The 20,595-nt window shown below is 38.5% G+C and overlaps 1 protein-coding gene across 4 annotated transcripts in view; it reads right to left on the bottom strand.

Annotated features, from left to right (window-relative positions):
• LOC129730320 (prolyl endopeptidase FAP) overlaps positions 1–20,247 on the bottom strand; it is a 343,985-nt gene extending 323,738 nt beyond the window's left edge. For 2 of the 4 annotated variants that reach the window (XM_055689577.1, XM_055689578.1), the window contains exon 1: positions 19,181–20,247. The gene's annotated coding sequence lies outside the window, so the exon portion shown is untranslated. The remainder of the gene's footprint in view (positions 1–19,180) is intronic. The other 2 variants (XM_055689579.1, XM_055689582.1) reach the window with 1 other exon arrangement.
• Between the last annotated feature and the right edge of the window lie 348 nt (positions 20,248–20,595).

The raw sequence follows: 20,595 nt of genomic DNA, 5'->3' as shown, positions 1-20,595 counted from the left end.
TATTCGCATTTCAGCATCCGCTTGACAACGAATGCTTCGGGTTATCCGCTACAGACAGATGCTAGCAGTTTTATTTCCCTGAGGAGGCACACATCATTACCAATGGGTACGATTTATTGCAATGCTTGACTAACAATCATGAGAGTCAAATCATTCTGGGATGATACCGTATGGTGTCACTTAACTACTAAGCTTTGATCGCATTGTGTGAAAGTATTCATCGTAAGGTTCGAATCGATTTCTCAATTCAATCATGATTTGTGGTAATTGTACTTTTAGTATATAGAATGGAATATCTTATGTAGGAAGTTAGTTTATAACCAATTCACGGGGATCGGAAAACTAAATTTAAAAATTTCAAAATTCAGACCCCAGGACATTACTGTAGAGTGTAAGATGCCATCATCGATTTCACAAAGACAAGAATACACATAATAATTCAGGATCATTCCTTAGCCAAGAACCAAACAAAAATGTTATTTCTGTTCCGAAGTTTACTGGTTAGTATCCGCATTGCAAATAAACCATTGGTAAAGTTAGTATGTAGTAATCGAGATATGTTGTACTGGGCTGACGTAAATTGTGAGGAAAACATTATTATAAATGAAGAATATTTTTCGTAATATTTATCGCAAAATGTGGGCCATTTGATTTTGTTTAGAATATCAGAATTGTTTGAATTTAGTTTTATTAAACAATTTCAAAGGCATTGCTGGTAACTTATTAGGCAAATTTGTTTGTTAGATGTCTTGTGCTGAATTTGTTTTAACATAATTTTGCAACAAAGTTTACAGATTCGGTATAAAATTTGAACAAAATTTCATAGATTGGTTAAAATAACAGAAGATTTGTACGCAAGGTTGACGTAGAACTACATAAAATTTGTTTGTTACATTACTTGCATTGTTGTATTCGAGAGTGATCAATCACAGCAACTTTTATTCAACACTAAACAAATAACTTTCTGGAGAGAATGTTCCTGGAAAATAATAAAAAAATGGCCAAATACCAATTATATAAGTATTATTGCGACCGTGGTTTTGCACACAGCCAGCGATGCCAGAGCTATCCCGATCAGAAGAGCATAACTAAAAAATTGCAAAATTCTCTCAACGGGAGATACAAATAACATATTTTGATACGATTTTGTATTTTCCCATGTCCTTTTGATAACAAAATTGAATCTGAATGAGTTATAATAACAAATCATGAAATGGAGTTGTTCTGAAACAAATCTAATATTTTTTTCGTCTCTATCAAAACCTGTTGTTTATAACAATGGTTGTTATTATACTGTTCTATGTGCTATCTAATTTTGTTAAAGAGCTGATACGTTAGTAACAAAGTTTGATATGGATTTTTTTTCCGCATATCATTTATTTGACACGGCACAAATACAATTTAATGTTTAACGGCGCCAACTATATCTGATGACTTAAAATCTTAAAGCAAATTTTTTATCCTCGCTGCCGACTCAAGCTGAAATTAAGTCTATCTTAAAACTAGGATGTATTTTTCAATCAGTGTTTTGTAGTTTGCTGGTCGTCTGATGCTCTTCGAATGGCCATGAATATGCAGCATGTATGGATTTGTTCTGCTGAGCCACGATGTCATGAGCTGGAAGAGGGGCTTGTACTTCTCGGGTCCTGAAGGTATTGTGCGGGGTCTAGTTGCTGGTTATGGTTCGTTGTTGTTGTTCGCTGGTGTTCAAGTGGCCTATGGTATGTGCCGCTGAGCCAAGATATCACTGAAGGCCTCGGGTTCTCAGGTCCTGGTGAATTCGTGTGGGGTGCAGTTGTTGATTCCAAAATCTCTGCTTAAGGTTCAAATGTGTTCTTGTCGTTTTGTTGGGTATAGACTGAGGGGAACGGGACTAGACTGGGGCATGGATGGATTTTAGGAAAATGTATATGAGGGTCATGTAGGGTATGTCACGGCTCGCCAAGACATCACGAACAGGAACAGCTGGCCGTCTACCTCCGGCCTGAAGGGAAGCTACTAATTTAGACCTGGCGGCACGGTGGACAGGGCATGACCAACCAACGTGCTCTATGTCGTGATAACCTTCGCCACAGGCACAGATACCACTTTCCCCGAGCCCAATACGACGAAGATGCGCATCAAATCTATAGTGATTGGACATAAGCCGAGACATCATGCAAATGAAATCTCGACCTTCATCCAATCCCTTGAACCACGGATTCGTCGATACCTTAGGGATTATGGAATGTAACCACCTTCCCAGTTCCCCTCTGGTCCAAGAACTTTGCCAACTGATGATCGTATTCTGACGTACAAATAATAAATAATAAATAATAAATAATAAATAAATTTCACCGTTTGATGCGCCCACCTTAGCCAAAGAGTCCGCTTTCTCATTACCCGGTATCGAGCAGTGAGAAGGGACCCACACTAAGGTAATCTGAAACGATTTTTCGGATAAAGCACTCAAATGTTCCCGTATTTTCCCCAGAAAGTACGGAGAGTGCTTAACATCTTTCATCGATCGGAGAGCCTCAATGGAACTGAGACTGTCCGTAAAGATGAAATAATGGTCCGTGGGCATTTTTTCGATGATCCCTAGGGTGTACTGAATTGCAGTTAATTCTGCGACGTAAACAGAAGCAGGATTATCGAGCTTATGGGAGACGGTTAAATTGTTATTGAAGATACCGAAGCCAGTGGACCCATCGATAAGTGATCCGTCAGTGTAGAACATATTGTCGCAGTTGATGTTTCGATATTTATTGGAAAAAATTTTGGGGATCTGCTGCACGCGTAAATGATCCGGGATTCCACGAGTTTCTTCTATCATGGATGTATGGAAAAACACAGTAGAATTAGAAGTATTTAATAAGTTGACACGATTTGGAATATTCGAAGAAGGGTTAATATTTTGGGACATGTGATTGAAATACAATGTCATAAAACGGGTTTGAGAATTAAGTTCGATTAACCTTTCAAAATTTTCAATCACAGGACGGTTCAAGACCTCACATTTGATAAGAATACGAGAAGACAGGCTCCAGAAGCGGTTTTTCAATGGTAGAACTCCAGCTAGGACCTCCAAACTCATCGTATGGGTCGATTGCATGCAACCTAAGGCGATACGCAAACAACGATATTGTATTCGCTCCAGTTTGATCAAATGTGTGTTTGCTGCGGAGCGGAAGCAGAAACACCCGTACTCAATTACCGACAATATCGTTGTTTGGTAAAGCCTTATAAGGTCTCCCGGGTGTGCTCCCCACCATGATCCGGTTATTGTACGGAGAAAATTCTCTCTTTTTTTTCATCAGATACCTAATGTGACAACCCCAGGTGCCTTTAGAGTCGAACCAGACACCAAGATACTTGTGTACCAAAACCTGAGAAATCGTTTTACCCATTAATTGTGGCTGGAGCTGAGCTGGTTCATGCTTCCTAGTCAAAACTACTATCTCAGTCTTCTCCGGAGAGAATTCGATACCTAGCTGTAGAGCCCAAGCAGACAAATTGTCCAAGGTATCTTGCAATAGTCCTTGCAAATCGGCAGCTTTGGCTCCTGTAACAGAGATTACACTGTCGTCTGCAAGTTGTCTTATCGTGCATGAATTTGCCAGACATTCGTCAATGTCATTTACATAAAAATTGTAAAGAAGGGGGCTTAAACATGAGCCCTGGGGAAGACCCATGTAGCTAATTCGAAAAGTTGCCAAATCGCCATGCGTAAAATGTATGTGCTTTTCGGACAACAAATTGTGCAAAAAAAATTCCAAAATTGGAGAAAATCCTTGTCGGTGAAGTTTGCCCGAAAGAATGTCAATAGAAACGGAATCAAAAGCCCCCTTAATGTCCAAGAACGCAGACGCCATTTGTTCTTTGCGAGCATACGCCAGCTGAATAACTGTTAAAAGCAACGCAAGACAATCATTTGTCCCTTTGGCACGGCGGAAGCCAAATTGAGTATCTGATAGTAGACCATTTGATTCGACCCAATGGTCTAAACGACGGAGTATCACTTTCTCCATCAATTTTCGGATACAGGATAGCATTGCAATCGGCCTATAGGAGTTGTGATCAGAGGCTGGTTTTCCCGGTTTTTGGATGGCGATCACCTTCACTTGCCTCCAATCCTGCGGTACAATATTTTGCTCCAGGAACTTATTGAACAAGTTCAACAAGCACCTCTTGGCATTGCCGGGTAGATTCTTCAACAAGTTGAATTTGATTCTATCTAACCCACGCGCGTTATTGTTACAGAACAGGAGGGCAATTGAAAATTCTGCCATCGTAAAAGGTGATTCTATCGCGTCGTGGCCCGGAGACGTATCGCGAACAAAGTTTTGCGCAGGAACAGAGTCCGGACCAGTGCTCTGATCAATCCTTTTTTCTACCGAACACAAAAATATCAGTCATTCAATTTCATCTTATCCGTTTTGTGCGAGACTTCGTACACCGTTCGTCTCTCCGAGCTATCGCGTTCAATTTCGTTTTCCGATTGCAAAATAAAACGAACGGGCATTACGATCATCTCTTTTTCTCTCTAGTGTAGAATCCTCGCAATCCTGTTCGCACTACTTTATGACGATTTTTTTCGCATTTTTCTTTTGTTCAATATCCATTGATTTTTAGTGGCAATGAACGACCGGGAAAAAATTCATTTGACCGGCAGTCGCTGTATGCTTCTGATGCGTATATTCTGTTAAAGCGTTTTGGTGGCTGGAGACGCTTGTTTTTGTTGTTGTTGTTGTTGTTAATGTTTAGCGATTATGGAAAAGTAAGGTGTTGAAACTGTTTGATTAATTCTTCATACATCTCTCAAAGCATCCATGGAAGTCAAAGCATCCATGGAATCAAAGCATCGCATTTGAACATGAGTAGTGTAGTTACATCTGCCAACGCGGCTAGCACTTTATGTTGCGCAGCTAGCGTCGCGGCGGTGCACAGTGGGGCGGCTCCATACAAATGCTGGCCAAGCGAAAAAATATCTTCAAATCATGTAAAATACATGGTTTTTATTTAATTTTGGGACGCTGAGTCAGAATTTAATATTATTTTTGCATGAAAATGCGTATTTTTGACGCCAGGGAAAATTTCATGTTTTTTGCTTCGTGTTGAAAATCACTTTTGACTTGTTTTTTTTTTTCAAAGTGACTATTGATTCTTTTTATAGCATTCGCATTTTTTTCCATTCACTTTCACCTACATCTTCATTTTTGTGTTCATTTTCAATACAGTTTTAATATCTTCAAGAAAAAGGACAAACGAGTCCAAAACCGTTTAGACCAATTAGCCTTTCGTCATTCATGTTGAAATTGATGGAAAAACTCATCGTCGACTATATAAAGTCAGATTATCTGAAGCCAAAACCTTTGAATAAATATCAATTTGCTTATCAGCATAACAAATCCACAGTAACAGCACTTCATGCACTAGTAACAAAAATTGAAAAAACATTCGAAGCCAAAGAAATTATGCTAGCAGCATTTCTAGACATCGAAGGCGCTTTTGATAATGCATCCTATAATTTAATCAAAGGTGTTATGATAAAACGTAACTTCGACAAAACTATCGTTGACTGGATATTTGAAATGTTACAAAAAAGAGAAATAACTTGCAATCATGGAGGCTCAACAGTCACAGTAAGGACTGCAAAAGGATGCCCACAGGGAGGGGTTCTCTCACCCCTGCTGTGGTCATTAGTGGTTGATGAACTGTTGACACAACTAGAATCACAGGGTTACGAAGTAATTGGTTTTGCGGACGATATAGTAGTTATAGTTCGTGGAAAATATGAGCATGTAATCAAAGATAGACTCCAAGATGCTCTAAATTTAACTACAATGTGGTGCAAAAAAGAGGGACTTACGATACATCCAAAGAAAACTAACGTTATTTTATTTACACGCAGGAAAAAAATCAAAATTCCTGACTTATGTCTCAATGGAACGAAATTAGAACTTTCGCAAGAAGTCAACTACTTAGGAGTAACTCTAGACAGCAAATTAAACTGGAGCTTACATATGGAAAAAATAATAAATAAGGCTACAAGTGCCTTATGGATCAGTGAAAAAACCTTTGGTAACAAATGGGGATTGAAGCCAAAGATGATCTATTGGATCTATACAGCTATCGTTAGACCCAGAATAACATATGCGTCCTTAGTATGGTGGCCAAAAACAAATGTCAAGTATGCTCAAAAGAAGCTGGAAAAGTTGCAAAGACTTGCCACAATTTCCATCACTGGAGCAATTCGAAGTACTCCTTCAAAGGCACTAGATGCTATGTTAAGCTTACTTCCATTGCATCTATTTGTACAATTAGAAGCAGAAAAAAGCGCACTAAGGCTACAAAGAACAAAAAAGTTCCTTGAAGGAGACCTTAGGGGACACCTCAGTATACTTGAAAATTTCGAAATCAGTGCAATGTTATCTCAGGAAGACTGGATGGATAGGCAGTACAACTTTGAACGACTATTCCAAGTGACTGAGCCAAGTCGCACTGAATGGGAATCAGGTGGGCCTAGCATTCAACCAGGCTCAATAGTGTTCTACACGGATGGCTCCAGGTTAAACAATAGGGTTGGCGCTGGGGTGGCAGGCCCTGGAGTCAGTCTATCAATATCTATGGGAGAGTGGCCAACAGTATTTCAAGCAGAAATACAGGCAATAATTGAATGCGCTACAATATACTTACGACGTAACTATAGACATACAAATATATGAATTTTTTCGGATAGTCAAGCTGCACTAAAAGCACTGAAATCCGTTTCCTGTTCTTCGAAATTAGTATGGTATTGTATTCAATTGCTACAGCAGGTGGCTAGAAATAGTAAAGTAAACTTATTCTGGGTACCTGGGCATTGCGGCATTGAAGGGAATGAAAAAGCTGATCTGTTGGCGAGAAATGGATCAATGCAGTGGTCATAGGGCCAGAACCGTTTTGTGGGATCTCAGAATGTGCCCTCAAAATGGAACTTAAGAAGTGGGAACAATCAATGATAGAAAACATTTGGAAAAACAATAATTCAGCTCGACAATCGAAAAAATTTATTGCACCCCAAAAAACAGTAACCCAGCGATTGCTCAGTATTTAAAAAAAAAGACCTTTGTACCTACAGTGGCCTTGTAACGGGACACTGCCCAAGTAAATATCACTTTAAACAGATAGGTAAATTGCAAAATGATGCCTGTCGCTTTTGTAACCTAGATAAAGAAACCTCGGAACATTTATTATGTGACTGTGAAGCACTCTCTCAAAAGAGGAAGCAATTCTTTGATAAACACTTAATACAACCATTAGATATCTGGATGACTTCTCCCAATAAGGCAGTGAACTTTATTCGTTCAATAATACCTTATTGGGACGATGCCTATATTCAGCAAGTGGAAACCATTCAACCTAATAGTGGTACGACACCCTGATAAGGCTTACATCAAATAGGGGCCCGCCACAAAAGATCAAATCTCTGGTCGCAGTGGAAAATGTACCCAACAGGAAAAAAAAAATCTTCAAGAAGGGTTTTCGAAATGCAGTTTCTAACGTCAAAATAATTATTCTCTATTTGCTCTGTAGAAATTAGCAGGCGATGTATCATGTCATGGTTTATGTTTACACGATTGTTTTTACATGTGACTGGTATGATATAAACTTAAAACATGATTTTGGTAGTCAGTGCTGGTGATCCAAAACATAAACAATGACTAGTTTTTGATACTTCGTTAATTATCGAAATATAGATCAGTTAAACTTGTAAATATGCAAATAGTGTGATTAATTATACTGAAACTTGTTTGAAAACGTTGTTATTATCAGACTAATATGAGCCATTTGTTATTATGTAGACGGTTTGCAGTGTGCAATTCAAATTTACATTTTTGAAATCCGACATGTGCCGAACACTCGTTGTTTCTCTTCGAAAGAAAGGTACTCTGCGCAACTCTGTGCAAGATCGGACTAGATGTATTTTAAGGCATTTTTTCAAGCTATCTTTTAAAACTAGTGCCAATAGTGCCAAACCCTGCCGTCTAAACTTTAAACGCTGTTTCATGCAAAAAATACGTAATTTTTTGATTCCGTCAATTTATACATATATCTTGTAGTTATTCCTGGTGTAATTGCTGTCAAATGGAAAGAAAAAGTTAGATAAGTATATATTGATTTGTCAACTCGTTTGTTTTTAATTTCTCAAATTTTTGAAAATTTTCAAATTATTCGTTTGTTTCTAAGTTTTTTCAATTCCCTTTTTTTTATTTTTGAAATTATTTTTATCAAGGTATTTCAATTTCTTTTAATTTTTAAATTTTTTTAAAAAAATCAAAATTTTTAATTAATTTTATTTTTATTTTTTTCCTTTTCTATCAAGCGTAACGTATTTTCTGGATGTTCTCTTACGAAATGTTCGCTCTAGATCACATTTGAAATTAAAAAAAAAATTTTTTTTTGCTACTATACGTACTGCCGTTCTCATGCACGCTGGGACAACTATGCTTGGAACGGCAGTATAATCGAGTTTGAAATAATATATAAAAGAATCATATACATATAATCGAGTCAATATATAATCGAGTCTCTATATAATCGAATCCGACCTTTATATCATCGGCCTAACAGATAGATACTTTTAAATTCGATAGTTATCAGGAAGCTAATTTTTCAAGTCAATTTGTATGCGGGAAATTCTTTTTCGTTATACAATAATAGTGTTCTCCATACATTGTTGATGATCCTCTTCATGCATCAAACATCAATTTTGAAGTCCGCGTGCTTCGCCTTCGCCTTAATCCGCTCCTGGGTACCAGAAACAACTAACAACTCACAACTAAAACTGAACTAGTTTCAACAATTTAATTTAGGTGGCCTCTAATGTTTCTGCTGATTTGCAATCTACCTTTATTTAATTTTTTGCATAAAAAAAAAATACAGTTTGTAAGACGGTTATCAACCAATACATCACAGAACTATCAACTCAAATGTAGAACGTGATTTGTCACGGCATAAGGATTGACATTTTCCACTATTTATGCATAACAAATCAGAAAAAAAATTGACTGAAAAATTAGCCTACTGATAACGATAAAAATAAAAAGAATAGCGTATATATCGGCCTATCTGTTGGGCCAATGATATAAGCGAAGCAAGAATCTGAATAAGCTTCGGAAAAATATATATTACAGCCGCGCGCAACGCAACATATGGTATAATGCTAGCCGCGTTGGCAGAAGTAAAAACACTACTTGTGCCTGTCGGCGCTTTGCGACGTATAACTACGACGGACTTCAGCATTTCGCATGAAGAAATATTCAAACTATATCTCCACCTCATTTGTCCTCACGCAATAATCGCTAAACATCAACAACAACAACAACAAACTTCTCCACCAAAAAATAACGTGCATCTGTAAGCAGTTTCCCAATCCCATCCGATACAGCGAAAAAGCATTCATCGACCGTTTTTTGACTGTTCAGACAGCCAGTCAAGAACCAGTCAAGAACGAGAGAAACGAAAATAAAACACGCCACATGCTGCCGATCATACTCTAGTTTGCTCCGTTCAACATACATTGTAAATGATCGAGCGAGAGAGTTTTGAAATCGGCTTCTCCGAAACTGCGGTCGCTATCGTTAGGAAAAAAATCGTCACACGAGAGAGAGAGAAAAACTTTTTTTCGTTCAACCGATCGTTTCTGCCGTTCAAATCAAACAAAAAAAGCATGTGCATTCATCGCAGTCACAATCAAATTTCGATCCCTTCTCAAGCATTGGTCCGGACATACTTTCCTGGCAAAATCAAATATCCACCTACTTGAAGACTCTTCGCTTTCGTTGACCGTTACGCGATTCCGCATTCTTCTGGCTGTGTTCCAAAGAGTGCTCATCGATGTCTCCCTCGACGTCTCGTTCACGAACCGACGCCAATATCCGCGTTTCTTTGCTTTAGCCAAGCTTTTAAGCTTAGTGTCAAGCTCCGAATACCGTATATAGTCGCCAGGTATACTTTTCTTCTGATAGGCCAAAAACGCGTCGGATCTTTGTGTGTAGACATCGGAGCACTCTTGGTCCCACCACGGAGTGGGAGGCCGTTCATTGATCGTTACGCCGGGATATTTCTTCGTTTGGGCTTGCAACGCGGCGTCGAAAATCGAGCCCGCGAGGAGGTTGTATTCTTCAAGTGGTGGATGATGTTGAATCGACTCGACAGCTTCTGAAACCATTTCCTCGTATAACTTCCAATCAACATTCCGTGTGAGGTCATACGGAATGTCAATTGGCCGCATGCGAGACCCGTTGGTAATTGAAATAAGAATAGGCAAATGGTCGCTACCGTGAGGATCGAGGATTACCTTCCATGTGCAATCCAATCGTAGCGACGTCGAACATAAAGAGAGATCCAAAGCGCTTGGGCGCGCTGGAGGTTTCGGGACACGTGTCGTTTCACCGTTGTTTAGAATAGTCATGTCGAAGTTATCGCAAAGGTTATAAATTAAAGAGGAGCGGTTAGATATTAGAGATAGAATCCTTCACATAAGCAGATGAATTAGGCATCGAAGGATACGATCGCTGCAAGGAGGGGCCATTGAGCAGTCAACTGCTTCAAAAATGTTCTAACTGTTGGGAGGAATGCTGTAAGAAAATCTTTTATTGGATCGGGTACATTGAAAGTTTCAAAAATCCAGTCCACAATGTCAGAAAATTTCACCAGTCCAGCATTTGATTTTTAAACTGGATGAGCAAATGGAACAACTGGTGTTTAGATGTTCCAGGAAGTGCTGGGAACTCTATCTGGGACTTTAAATTTGCAAGCCCAGGAGGGGTTTGCTTCGGTTTTTCCGCTGCACTTTTAGGTTTGTTTGTACCATTCATTTCACTTTGGGAAATCTTAGGACCTTTTCGGGGAAGTTTAGGAGAGGAAATATTTTTCCTCTTTCTAGACTCCCCAGGTTTGGCATAAGATGTTCCCGCTGGTGAATCGTCAGAATCGGTTTCATCAGAGGACAACAGATCAAAAGGGTTTGATGTTATGGGACACGTGGTAGCGGTCTTCTTCAGCATGTCAGCGTAGGAACGCTTTGAACGCTCTTTGAGGGACCGTTTTATTTTATCCCTGCGCTGCATGTACACCGCACATGTTGAGAGCTCATGCAGATTTTTCCCGCAGTGAATACACTTTACGGCGTTAACACTGCAAGAATCTTCCGCATGAGTCTTCCCACACTTGCCACAACGTGCCTTATTGCAGCAGTAGGCGGCTGTATGGCCTAACTGCTTGCAATGAGTGCAGTTCATGACGCGGGGCACGTATAGCCTCACAGGGAGACGAACCCGGTGGATCGAGATGTGGCTTGGTAGTGCAGACCCGGCGAACGTAACTCGAAACGAGTCTGACGGAGTGTAAACTTTTTTGTCACCGACGTTCGATACCGACCGCAATTGCTTGCAATCGAGCACCTTCACTTCGGGACATGTGTTGTTCTTAAAGCACCCTTTAGCACTTTCCAATATACACTCGACGGACAGACTCGAATCGGTCACGACACCGTCGATCTCCGTATCTCTAGCGGGTACACAGCCACGGTATTCCCATGTAAAAAGCTCGGAGCAAGTTATATCGTTGGCCTCTTTAAGGTCATTGACCACGACACGGAGCTTGTTCGGCCTGATTTTTAAAATTTCAGTCACAGCTTTAAAGTGTGACGTCAGGTCTTGCGAAATCTATAGAATGTTTAAAGATTTCGATTTCGGCCCCGCTTTAGGCCTGAGGTGAACTGCCACCGGAAGAGTCGATCCATCTGGATACAATCTGACACGTGGGGGAGCTGAGGAATTAATATTAGGAGGGGGGCAGGAGGGACAGGGTCGAGGGGATTCGAGGATGGAGGTGCGGGAGGTGGAGGGTCTACATCCATCGCGCTAAACCTAGCGCGCCGATGGGACAGACAAGAAGCACGTACATTCCTTTCTTTTTCTCCTTCGTGTTGGAGTGCACTGCACTCACCACCAAATCGTTCGACAGCAGGCAGCTACAAAGCGACACAGTAACACAAAGGCGCTTGACCTTGCGACACAGCAATCTAGACAAAAGACACCGGGATCGGTTAAAAAATGCCACCACTTGCACACACGTATTGAAATTTATCGGAGCGATTTCGAAGCACAACCGATGCTGATGCGTGTTCGGCACAGAATGAGATATGGATTTGATATTAGTAGAATATTTTTTGTTATGATTTCTGTTATTTTAACACCTAACGGGGTCAAAATTAAAACACAACCTGAAAGGTTTTTTACATAACAAACTAACAGCCTCTGTTACATTTTTGTTTTGTCTTTCAGCTCGGGATTTCGTGTAAATCCGTTGATTCTACGGATTTCCCCTGATTTCTACGGGACTCCCGTATGGCGGAATTCTCGTCACAGTGACACAGCCCTTCTGTTACCAAACTAAAAATTGGACAACAGGCAAAGTTAGATGATTTGAGCCGAAAGCCGACATGTAAGGTATGTAGTTAATGTACAAGAAAGTATCAGTGTGAATTTACGGTTTGCTAGGTATATAATCCAGGCGACCGTGCTAGGGAAAGCAAGCACCAAGCGAACAATCAAAAGTCGAGATCTGCTCTTCAACAAGGCTTGACAATTTTTATTAGTACGATAGTTCGAATAATCAAATTACGATTTTCTGCATTTGGGCGGATGTATTGATAATTTTCCAATCGTTTGTTGTAAGGCGAAGGCTTATCAGCTTATCAGCTTATTGAAGTTTGGAATTGGACATATTTCTCCTTTTTTCCGGTTTTGAGTGTTTTTGAGTTTTTATGATTGAATATCGACCATTTTTTATTTGAATGGAACTTTGCAAACGTATTTGACTAAGCAAACTGACCATTTTCCACGGGAAGAGGAATTTTTTAGACTCAAGACTAATTTCCTAAAAGAGAACATGCCTTTTCTCCTAGGTTCTATTTAATGCGTTGTAACTAAAAAAACATTGGTTGTGCTGTCTGAAACGAGTTGTAGAGCTAATAGAGTGTCACAAAAAATATATGCACAGCGAAAAATTTTTGTTTTCGATCGAATCAAATTGTTCATAACAGTTTAAAATTAGCAAATAATTTACAAAAAAAATATTTAAAAAAACTCACAACAAAGCGTGTTTAAATAAAATAAACTGAAGTTCTTCAAACCTTATATTGAAATATCGTCCCGTAATAAGATATACATGTAGAAAGTTATTATAATCAAACGGCATCAACGGAATTTGATTATTGTCAATAATGTTGAAATATAAAAAAAATGAAATTTATCTTTCCAGGCAAAATTTGTCTTACATTTCCCCATCTAGTGCTTTTTATTAAAAGTTTTGTAATAATGTCAGGTGTCAACAAAAAAATTGAGGGTAAAGGAGAACGGAGTGTGGAGACGGATAATGCACCATGAGATCGTGCAACTCTATGGTGAATCCTGCATCCAGAAAGTTGTCAAAGCTGGACGGATACATTGGGCAAAGCACCATGCCAGAACGATGGACAACTACCCTGCAAAATTGGTTCTCACCTCGAATCCGGTTGGTACGGGATGAAGAGGAGCGCAAAAAGCAAGGTGGTTAGACCAGGTGGAGCATGGACCATGGACCGATCAAGTTGGTGGAACTATGGAGGTCATGTCTTAGAACGTACGGCCATTTAAGGAAGGAAGTTCTGCATCCTGGACCTTTCATCAGAAGTTGCGTTATAACTTCAAGTTTCTAACTAAGAAAAAAATTCAACTCTTATTTTTTGTAAATTAAAATTTGATGTTTATTAAGAATTTGATTTGGTGAAAAAATGTTTTTTTTTCGCTGTATTTTTTTGTAAAGCTCTCTTTGTTCTCAACAGTTCGTTCTCAAACAGTTTTTATGCACAACCAATGGTTTCTGAGCTACAATGCTTTAAATAAAACCTACGCATATGTAATTTTTGCTAATTTCCAGATCATTTGGTATGGAAACGCTTTTTTAGATTTTCATTTTAAACCCCTAAGTAGCCGAACTTTCTGTGAGTTGTAGTTCTACGCCAAAACCATCGACACATTTCAAGTAATTTTTCCAGCGCCAGTAACATACAACATGTGATAAACTCAATATTTTGTGACTTTCAGCGTGATTTTACAGACATGTTTCTTCTAGTGTATTTTTACTAAAATAGTAGGAGGGTGGTATCAAAGACACGACCGTATGACGTAGGACTACGGTATTTTTCTATTTATGTATGAGACATTAGAGTGCTTCGAACAATAATTAATATAAATAAAATATATGAATGGAACTTTATTTATATTGGCATCTCCACTTTGCAGATACTCGAATTAGAAAAGCGTTTGTTCGTAGCGTAGACAAGACAAACATTTCAATTCGCGAATTCGGTAGATTCTCCTTTTCTCAGTAAACAGCAAATACGAACCTATTCGGTATTTGAGACCAGAACGATCCACTGCACCGGCCGTTGTCGAAAAATGAACACCAAGAAAAATATGCTTGTTTGCAAGGCTTTCCCCGCTATCAGCAACGTATTGTAAGAGAGAAAATTCAACTAGCCACTTCAATTACAACACTTTGAGGCACCAGAAGGTGCCAGTTGCCGATGATTCTTGTTCTCTGGTTATTCCGGCCAGAACTCCAGCCACTTTAGTACTTTTGCAGTAGCCATGCACTACTAACAGCCGCCAGCATTGCGGGTTAGACCGGCACGAGATGTCCGGTACTATTTTGCCTTTCCTCCTTTCAACGGCTAGCACTTAGCGTTCGTATATCACTGGTAAGTTTTGGAATGTAAATCATGGAGCGAAATGTTCTGATGGTTCCTTTTATATCATTTTTGTTCGTCAGTTATTTGGAAAGAGGGAGGAGTTAAGGGGTAATATCTACCAAAAAAAATTTCTTTTCGCCATTTTTTTTATTGACCTAAATCATGCTAAAACTATCCAAGAATCAAAGTCTACATCGCCCAAGTACAGATCTGAACTCAAAGTTCGTTTAAATCAATTTTTACCGAACAACTTTTATACTCCAAAATCACATTTTTCCTTTAATTCGGCGATGCTCGTTTTTCTTTTTATTTAGAGGCTTTGTAAACTAGCAGAAGTTACCTATGATCGTTATCGTGTTTCAAATTTGAAGTATAGAGGTCTCTGCATTAAGTTTCGACCGTTATGGCGTCTCTACAGAACGAGTTTACTCACAATTTCCCTTTGTTTAGTCGATCAGCCGTTCTCGTTGTGTACATTCTTTGTTTGAGTTTTTCCATACTTTTAAACTGTGAGTTATATTCAAAAGTACTTAAATATGAGTGACAATTTTGAGTTTTGCGTGGGATCGGGCGCCAACTGTGTCAAAGTCGCTAAGCATCGCATGTCCGACATCGCGAAAGAGGCTAGGCGCAAAACAAAAGGACAAAAAGGAAGAAGTGGAAAATAAAACCCAGGAAGGACAATTTTACGGCGCAGGGATAGCTGACTGAAGGTTAAAAAATTATTAAGGGCTTTGTTATTGCGGTTCTTAAGATTTATAGCATTTTGAAACTTTAAACGCGTTTTTCTCTAAACCATGTTTTCAAAATCGGCGAGCAGTAGAACTGAAAAAGTTTACATCCGATTGACTTGAAATTTTAACTGTAGCTTCTTCATTAGATTATCTAGTGAAGTACACACGATTTTAGCGATTGATTAACAACAACTAAAGTTATAAATAATCAAAGTATATTTTTTGGTCGAAACAGAACTTTTTTTTCAAACCGTTGCCATTTTGCGAAGAAAAATGTTAAAAATATAATCATGTGTACTTCACTAGCGATACTTATGTAGATAATGAAAAAAAAATGTTTTGGTTATAGGTGGAGTTGGGCACGACTTCTACTGCTCGCCGCGGAACAACTTAAAAAAAAGCGGTTCACGGCAATCGCTGCACAGCCGCAATTTTGTAATAAAAATAGCAATAAAAATATTTTTTCTGTTTTGCAACAGTTGCTCAATCCAATGATATATTATTTATATACCTTACATCTCAAATGTCCTGTAAAAAACTTATGAAAAAAACCTTGTTTTTTGAGCATTTGGTAGATATTACCCCTTAAGTAGAATAGGCAATGGTAAGGAAAGTAAAATAGCATCGGAAACAGAAAGCGACCTCGAGTAAAACAACAACAACAAATCGTTTGCAAAGCCAGATCGGTTGTATGCGTTAGTGACGGCTGTGCTAGGGAAGAGAGGTTTGGCTGCTCTGTATGATTTAGACAATCGATGTTATTTACCGATTTTTCAATAGTGTATCGTAAACAATAGGTTGTTTTTATTTTAAATTTAACCGTAAAAAAGTTCCTGATCGATTGATGCCATAACCCCGATAACCTGATTATAAATGACTGATAACTGATAAGCGCTCAAAACCTGACCACTTTTCCCTGGTTTTCCCTGGTTGAATTACTAGATTTTCAAATTCAGGTAACTAACTTCCAGATAGACGTAGTCCTACGTCAAAACAGCACTAGGTTAGGAAAGATTTGCGCTTTTTCTACATTGTCCAATTTAGAACTGAAAACAGCATCAAAATTACAGCACAAATTAATATTTCAACGATTCAAAAATTCGGAGATATTTATAGCATAAATTTGTCGATTAATTTATTTCTACATCAATTGCACAACAAGGTTTTTGCTATTTTTCAATGCATGGCGCCAATCACTGACATTTTACGATGTTGACATTTCTACAACGTGATTAACCAAGCTGTAATCAAACCGCTTAAAAATGTTAATGATATTATAGAGGCATCATATATTTTAAGTTGTGCGAAAATATCCGATTCTGTGCCAAGCAATCGTCATTTGCAGGGAGTGTCACTTTTATGTTTTTATTTTCCTATTCGACCATCTAGCCATTAGGGTGGTGATGGATTTTTTAGGTTGAAGAAAAGCCCACTTAAGAAAGCTAAGAGCCGGTCTCAAGTTTCTCATATAATTCAAAGAATACAGTTACTAAAGGGCATCGAGAGTTAAAAAAAGTTTACGAAAATGATAGATAGGTTCAACCGTTTTATTACTGACTGTCACATTTTTCAACGCCTGTTAATTTTATGGAAGTGGTCCTATAGTAAAAAGCTACATATCACTGGGTATGGGTATATAATCTGATCGGCAAAACGAGCAAAAGTATATTCCAAAACCTAAAACCCGAAAATTATGAAAATTATAGATATTCAACCATTTATATGAATTTTGATGCCCCTAGCCATTACCAGAGTAACTTAAGTTTTATACTACATGAAAAGTACTCGATCGAAACGGTAATCAACAAGTTAAAAAGTTTGTGCAAACGTAAAAACGGTCGGGTTGTAAAGGGTTTAAGGCCGTACATCCGAAGCGCCGATACAAATTAGTTCATTTTGGTGAAAACCTATCAAGCGATACACTTCGCCTCCATCATACAAAATTTTCCCACTCGGACTGTAGCCAAAACGCACATACAGAAAAGAAAGTAATATTCTGTGAAGACTTTTTACCTTGTTGGTTATCGTTTCGAGTGAGTAGTTTTTTCAATGTCGTATAGTGTAATTTTGTCCTGATGTAAGTCAATTTGTACGTAAAATGTTAAATATATTGTAGGCCCTGATAATGGTTGTAGAAGGACCGAAACGTCGGTGATGAGCAGATAGAAATCAACGGAATTCATTAGACTGCAATCCGAAATAGCAATCCCTTAAATTTTTACTCATACGAACACATAAAGAAATGGCTTGATTCGCGGGGAAGTCACAAAACACTTTTATCGTAACGGTATTCAACTCTGGCTTAGAAACTGGGACAAAGTTTTAGTTAAAGATGGGCAATACTTTGAATAAGATCTAGGTGAATATTTGGTATAAGTGTTCCTTACAAGAAGGTAGTTCTTACAAAAAACATTGAAAGGGTAGAAAATTAATTGAAAAAGAAGTCATGATTTTTGGTGTGTTTGAAAACTGTCCGAATGAAATCGGTGAATATGGGTATAATCAGAACCTAAGTCATGTCTGCAGGCTGAAAGTTCAAAAGCTGGGACGTAAATGTTCGACACCATTTTTTATTTTGGGATGGCGACTTTCGGTTACAGAGTTGTATGATACCGTGGAAAAAGTTCAAATCCACCCCTGCCCGTGATTGGTATTCCTGAAAACAGGATTGTACTTAGTAAAATCGATCATGTACCCTGCAATAAAAGTGTTTTCGGAAGAGCTAATAATCTGAGAAAAATATTCAAATACTCCCCAATTTTTGATATTTCTTCAACCAGTACTATGCTCAGAAACTGAAAATTATAAATTTGACCAATTGTATCGAATAATTTCTCAAAAAAAAAGTTTCCTATTTGAAGTGAGTCAACATTTTCCGATGATTGAATGAATTAGTGGTTGGAATAGGAAGTAGCTTTACTGGTAGAGTGCCGAATTATGATGAAAAGGAATAGAAATGGTGGTGATGCATTACATTATTATATACAAAACATATTTAAATCCATATAAATTGCAGCAACAATTAAATTATCAAGATACTAAACCGTCATTTTTTATTTATTTTCCGTCATTTTTTTATTGCAAGAACCTACATTAAGCTTAAGTGTACGAAATTTGATGCAGTACGGTACTACCAGCAAACGAGTTAATACAATAGTTAACAGTCAATTTCAATAAGTATTAAGCGAGGACATTTTGTTCTGAAGCTTGAATTCGGGTCGAACAAAACATATTTTAGAACCAATAATCATAAGCGAAATAAATATAAATTTGATTACCTGAACATAATATTAGGTACATAAAGTTGGTTTTGAATATTACCATAATTGTATATCCACATAAAAAAGTCAGGATATTGACTTATGGTATTATTTTGAAATTCAGCACAACTCGTTCAGTAGAAAAAGCTATTAAGTTTATGATTTTTATACTAACACGGCAACGATTTTACGCCTGTTTTACGTCATAAATTAACGAAAATCTTCTAAATGGTCAAAAATGTGTCGATTAAGTTGGTGAAAATTGGTTCATGACTCGTCAAACTCCCTATAAAATTTTTCTTTCCCATAACCGAACTTGTAGAAAAGAGAAACATTTTGGGCACTACGGTAGCTTTTTGGCGCAGGCATTCCACAAAATTACAGTTGAAAAACTCGATTTCCGATTTCCTATAGGTACTCACCTCCTAAGAAGCGCGCACTTAAATTGTTTGGCGAATGGATGAAGCAACGGCTTTCGGCAGCTCGTTCAACAGCTACTAACTTTGAGTGCTTGTTTTTACCCGCAGTTAAACTTGCAGCTAGTGTGAGGTGCAAAAATGCGTTATGTTATATACATTCGGGAGCAAAAATTGATAGTTGCAAAGAATAAAACCGATTCTTTTTGTCCTTACTTCAAGCAAACGCTTGTGAAAAAACGTTAATAGTGAATCAAACGAGACAAACACTGAGGAAGTCACGTTTTTTCCTCGTCACCAGTACCGATTTTTGTTTGCAATTGTTACACTTTTCGTACACACAACAGAAATAGCAGACAATCAACACGAACACTAGCACACAAAAGTAGGAGCCAAACGCTCCGGCGGCACTTACTCGAATGAACCAACACTAATCACAGCCACTGACTGGATGCTGAAGCAAGTCATCCTGACAGACCAGACAGCTGATTAGGTTCTCCTCATCTCACGTGGTCTAAGGAGTATGTTCTCTGATTTTACTCTTCGCCCTCTCCTGCTCAGCATCACTCGCAAACAGACAGGCAAATCATAATTTTGCTCTGTGCTGTTCACTGTGATATGTTTTAATGATAAAACTCCTTCTTCCACAATTTGTGCTTTTTATCCAAAATAGATCCAGCACCGACTGAAATCAATAGCACTTTTCACTTATACGTCGACTTCCGATCACGATAGAAACACCCAACACAAATTCCACCTTAGCCTTGCTTCAGTCAGAATGGCAAACGTATTTTTCCGAGTTTTCTCATTAAATATTAATGCAGCTGACACTGAATGGCATATTAGACCTCGGCTAACGATTTTGCTACAACACTGTTGCAGGCAGCCGTTCACAACTGCTCACTTTGTATTTCCTGTGTCGAACTTTTTGCTAGGCTGCCAAACTAACGAAACATTCCACTATTTGGTAGTACTACACATACACACAACACACAACAGTTAGAAGTTTTCTTGTCACGCTGTGACGGAGTGGAGATTTTCCTTCATTCGCGATTATCGACCGTTAGCTGATACGGCTGGAGAGAAACTAAACGCTCGGCTCGGCTGAGATAGGACACGAAGCATCCGCCGTGACTGGTGCTGCCCTTGCTATTCACCCTCTGTGATAACAGTTGGCGAGATGTGAGCTGAGATTCCGGTGTTCGGCATGATTTTTCCAGCCGGCGAGGAAATCGTGCGATCCCGACCTGTGGTCGCGTGTAAGTGCGAGATGGTAAAACAATCATGCGCCTCCACTGTTGTGTTGATGCAAGAAATTATTTCGTTTAACTCTAAAGTTTCACGTAGTTTTCGAGGTTTTACAGTGTTAATTTGATTTGAAGAAGGAAAAAAGTGAAGATAAAAATAATAACATTCATTGG

This window comes from Wyeomyia smithii, chromosome 3 (genome assembly GCF_029784165.1).
Source record: "Wyeomyia smithii strain HCP4-BCI-WySm-NY-G18 chromosome 3, ASM2978416v1, whole genome shotgun sequence".
In the NCBI taxonomy this organism is placed as follows: domain Eukaryota; kingdom Metazoa; phylum Arthropoda; class Insecta; order Diptera; family Culicidae; genus Wyeomyia; species Wyeomyia smithii.
The sequence above is the reverse complement of the archived record's forward strand: the minus strand, read 5'-3'. Positions and strand labels throughout refer to the sequence as shown.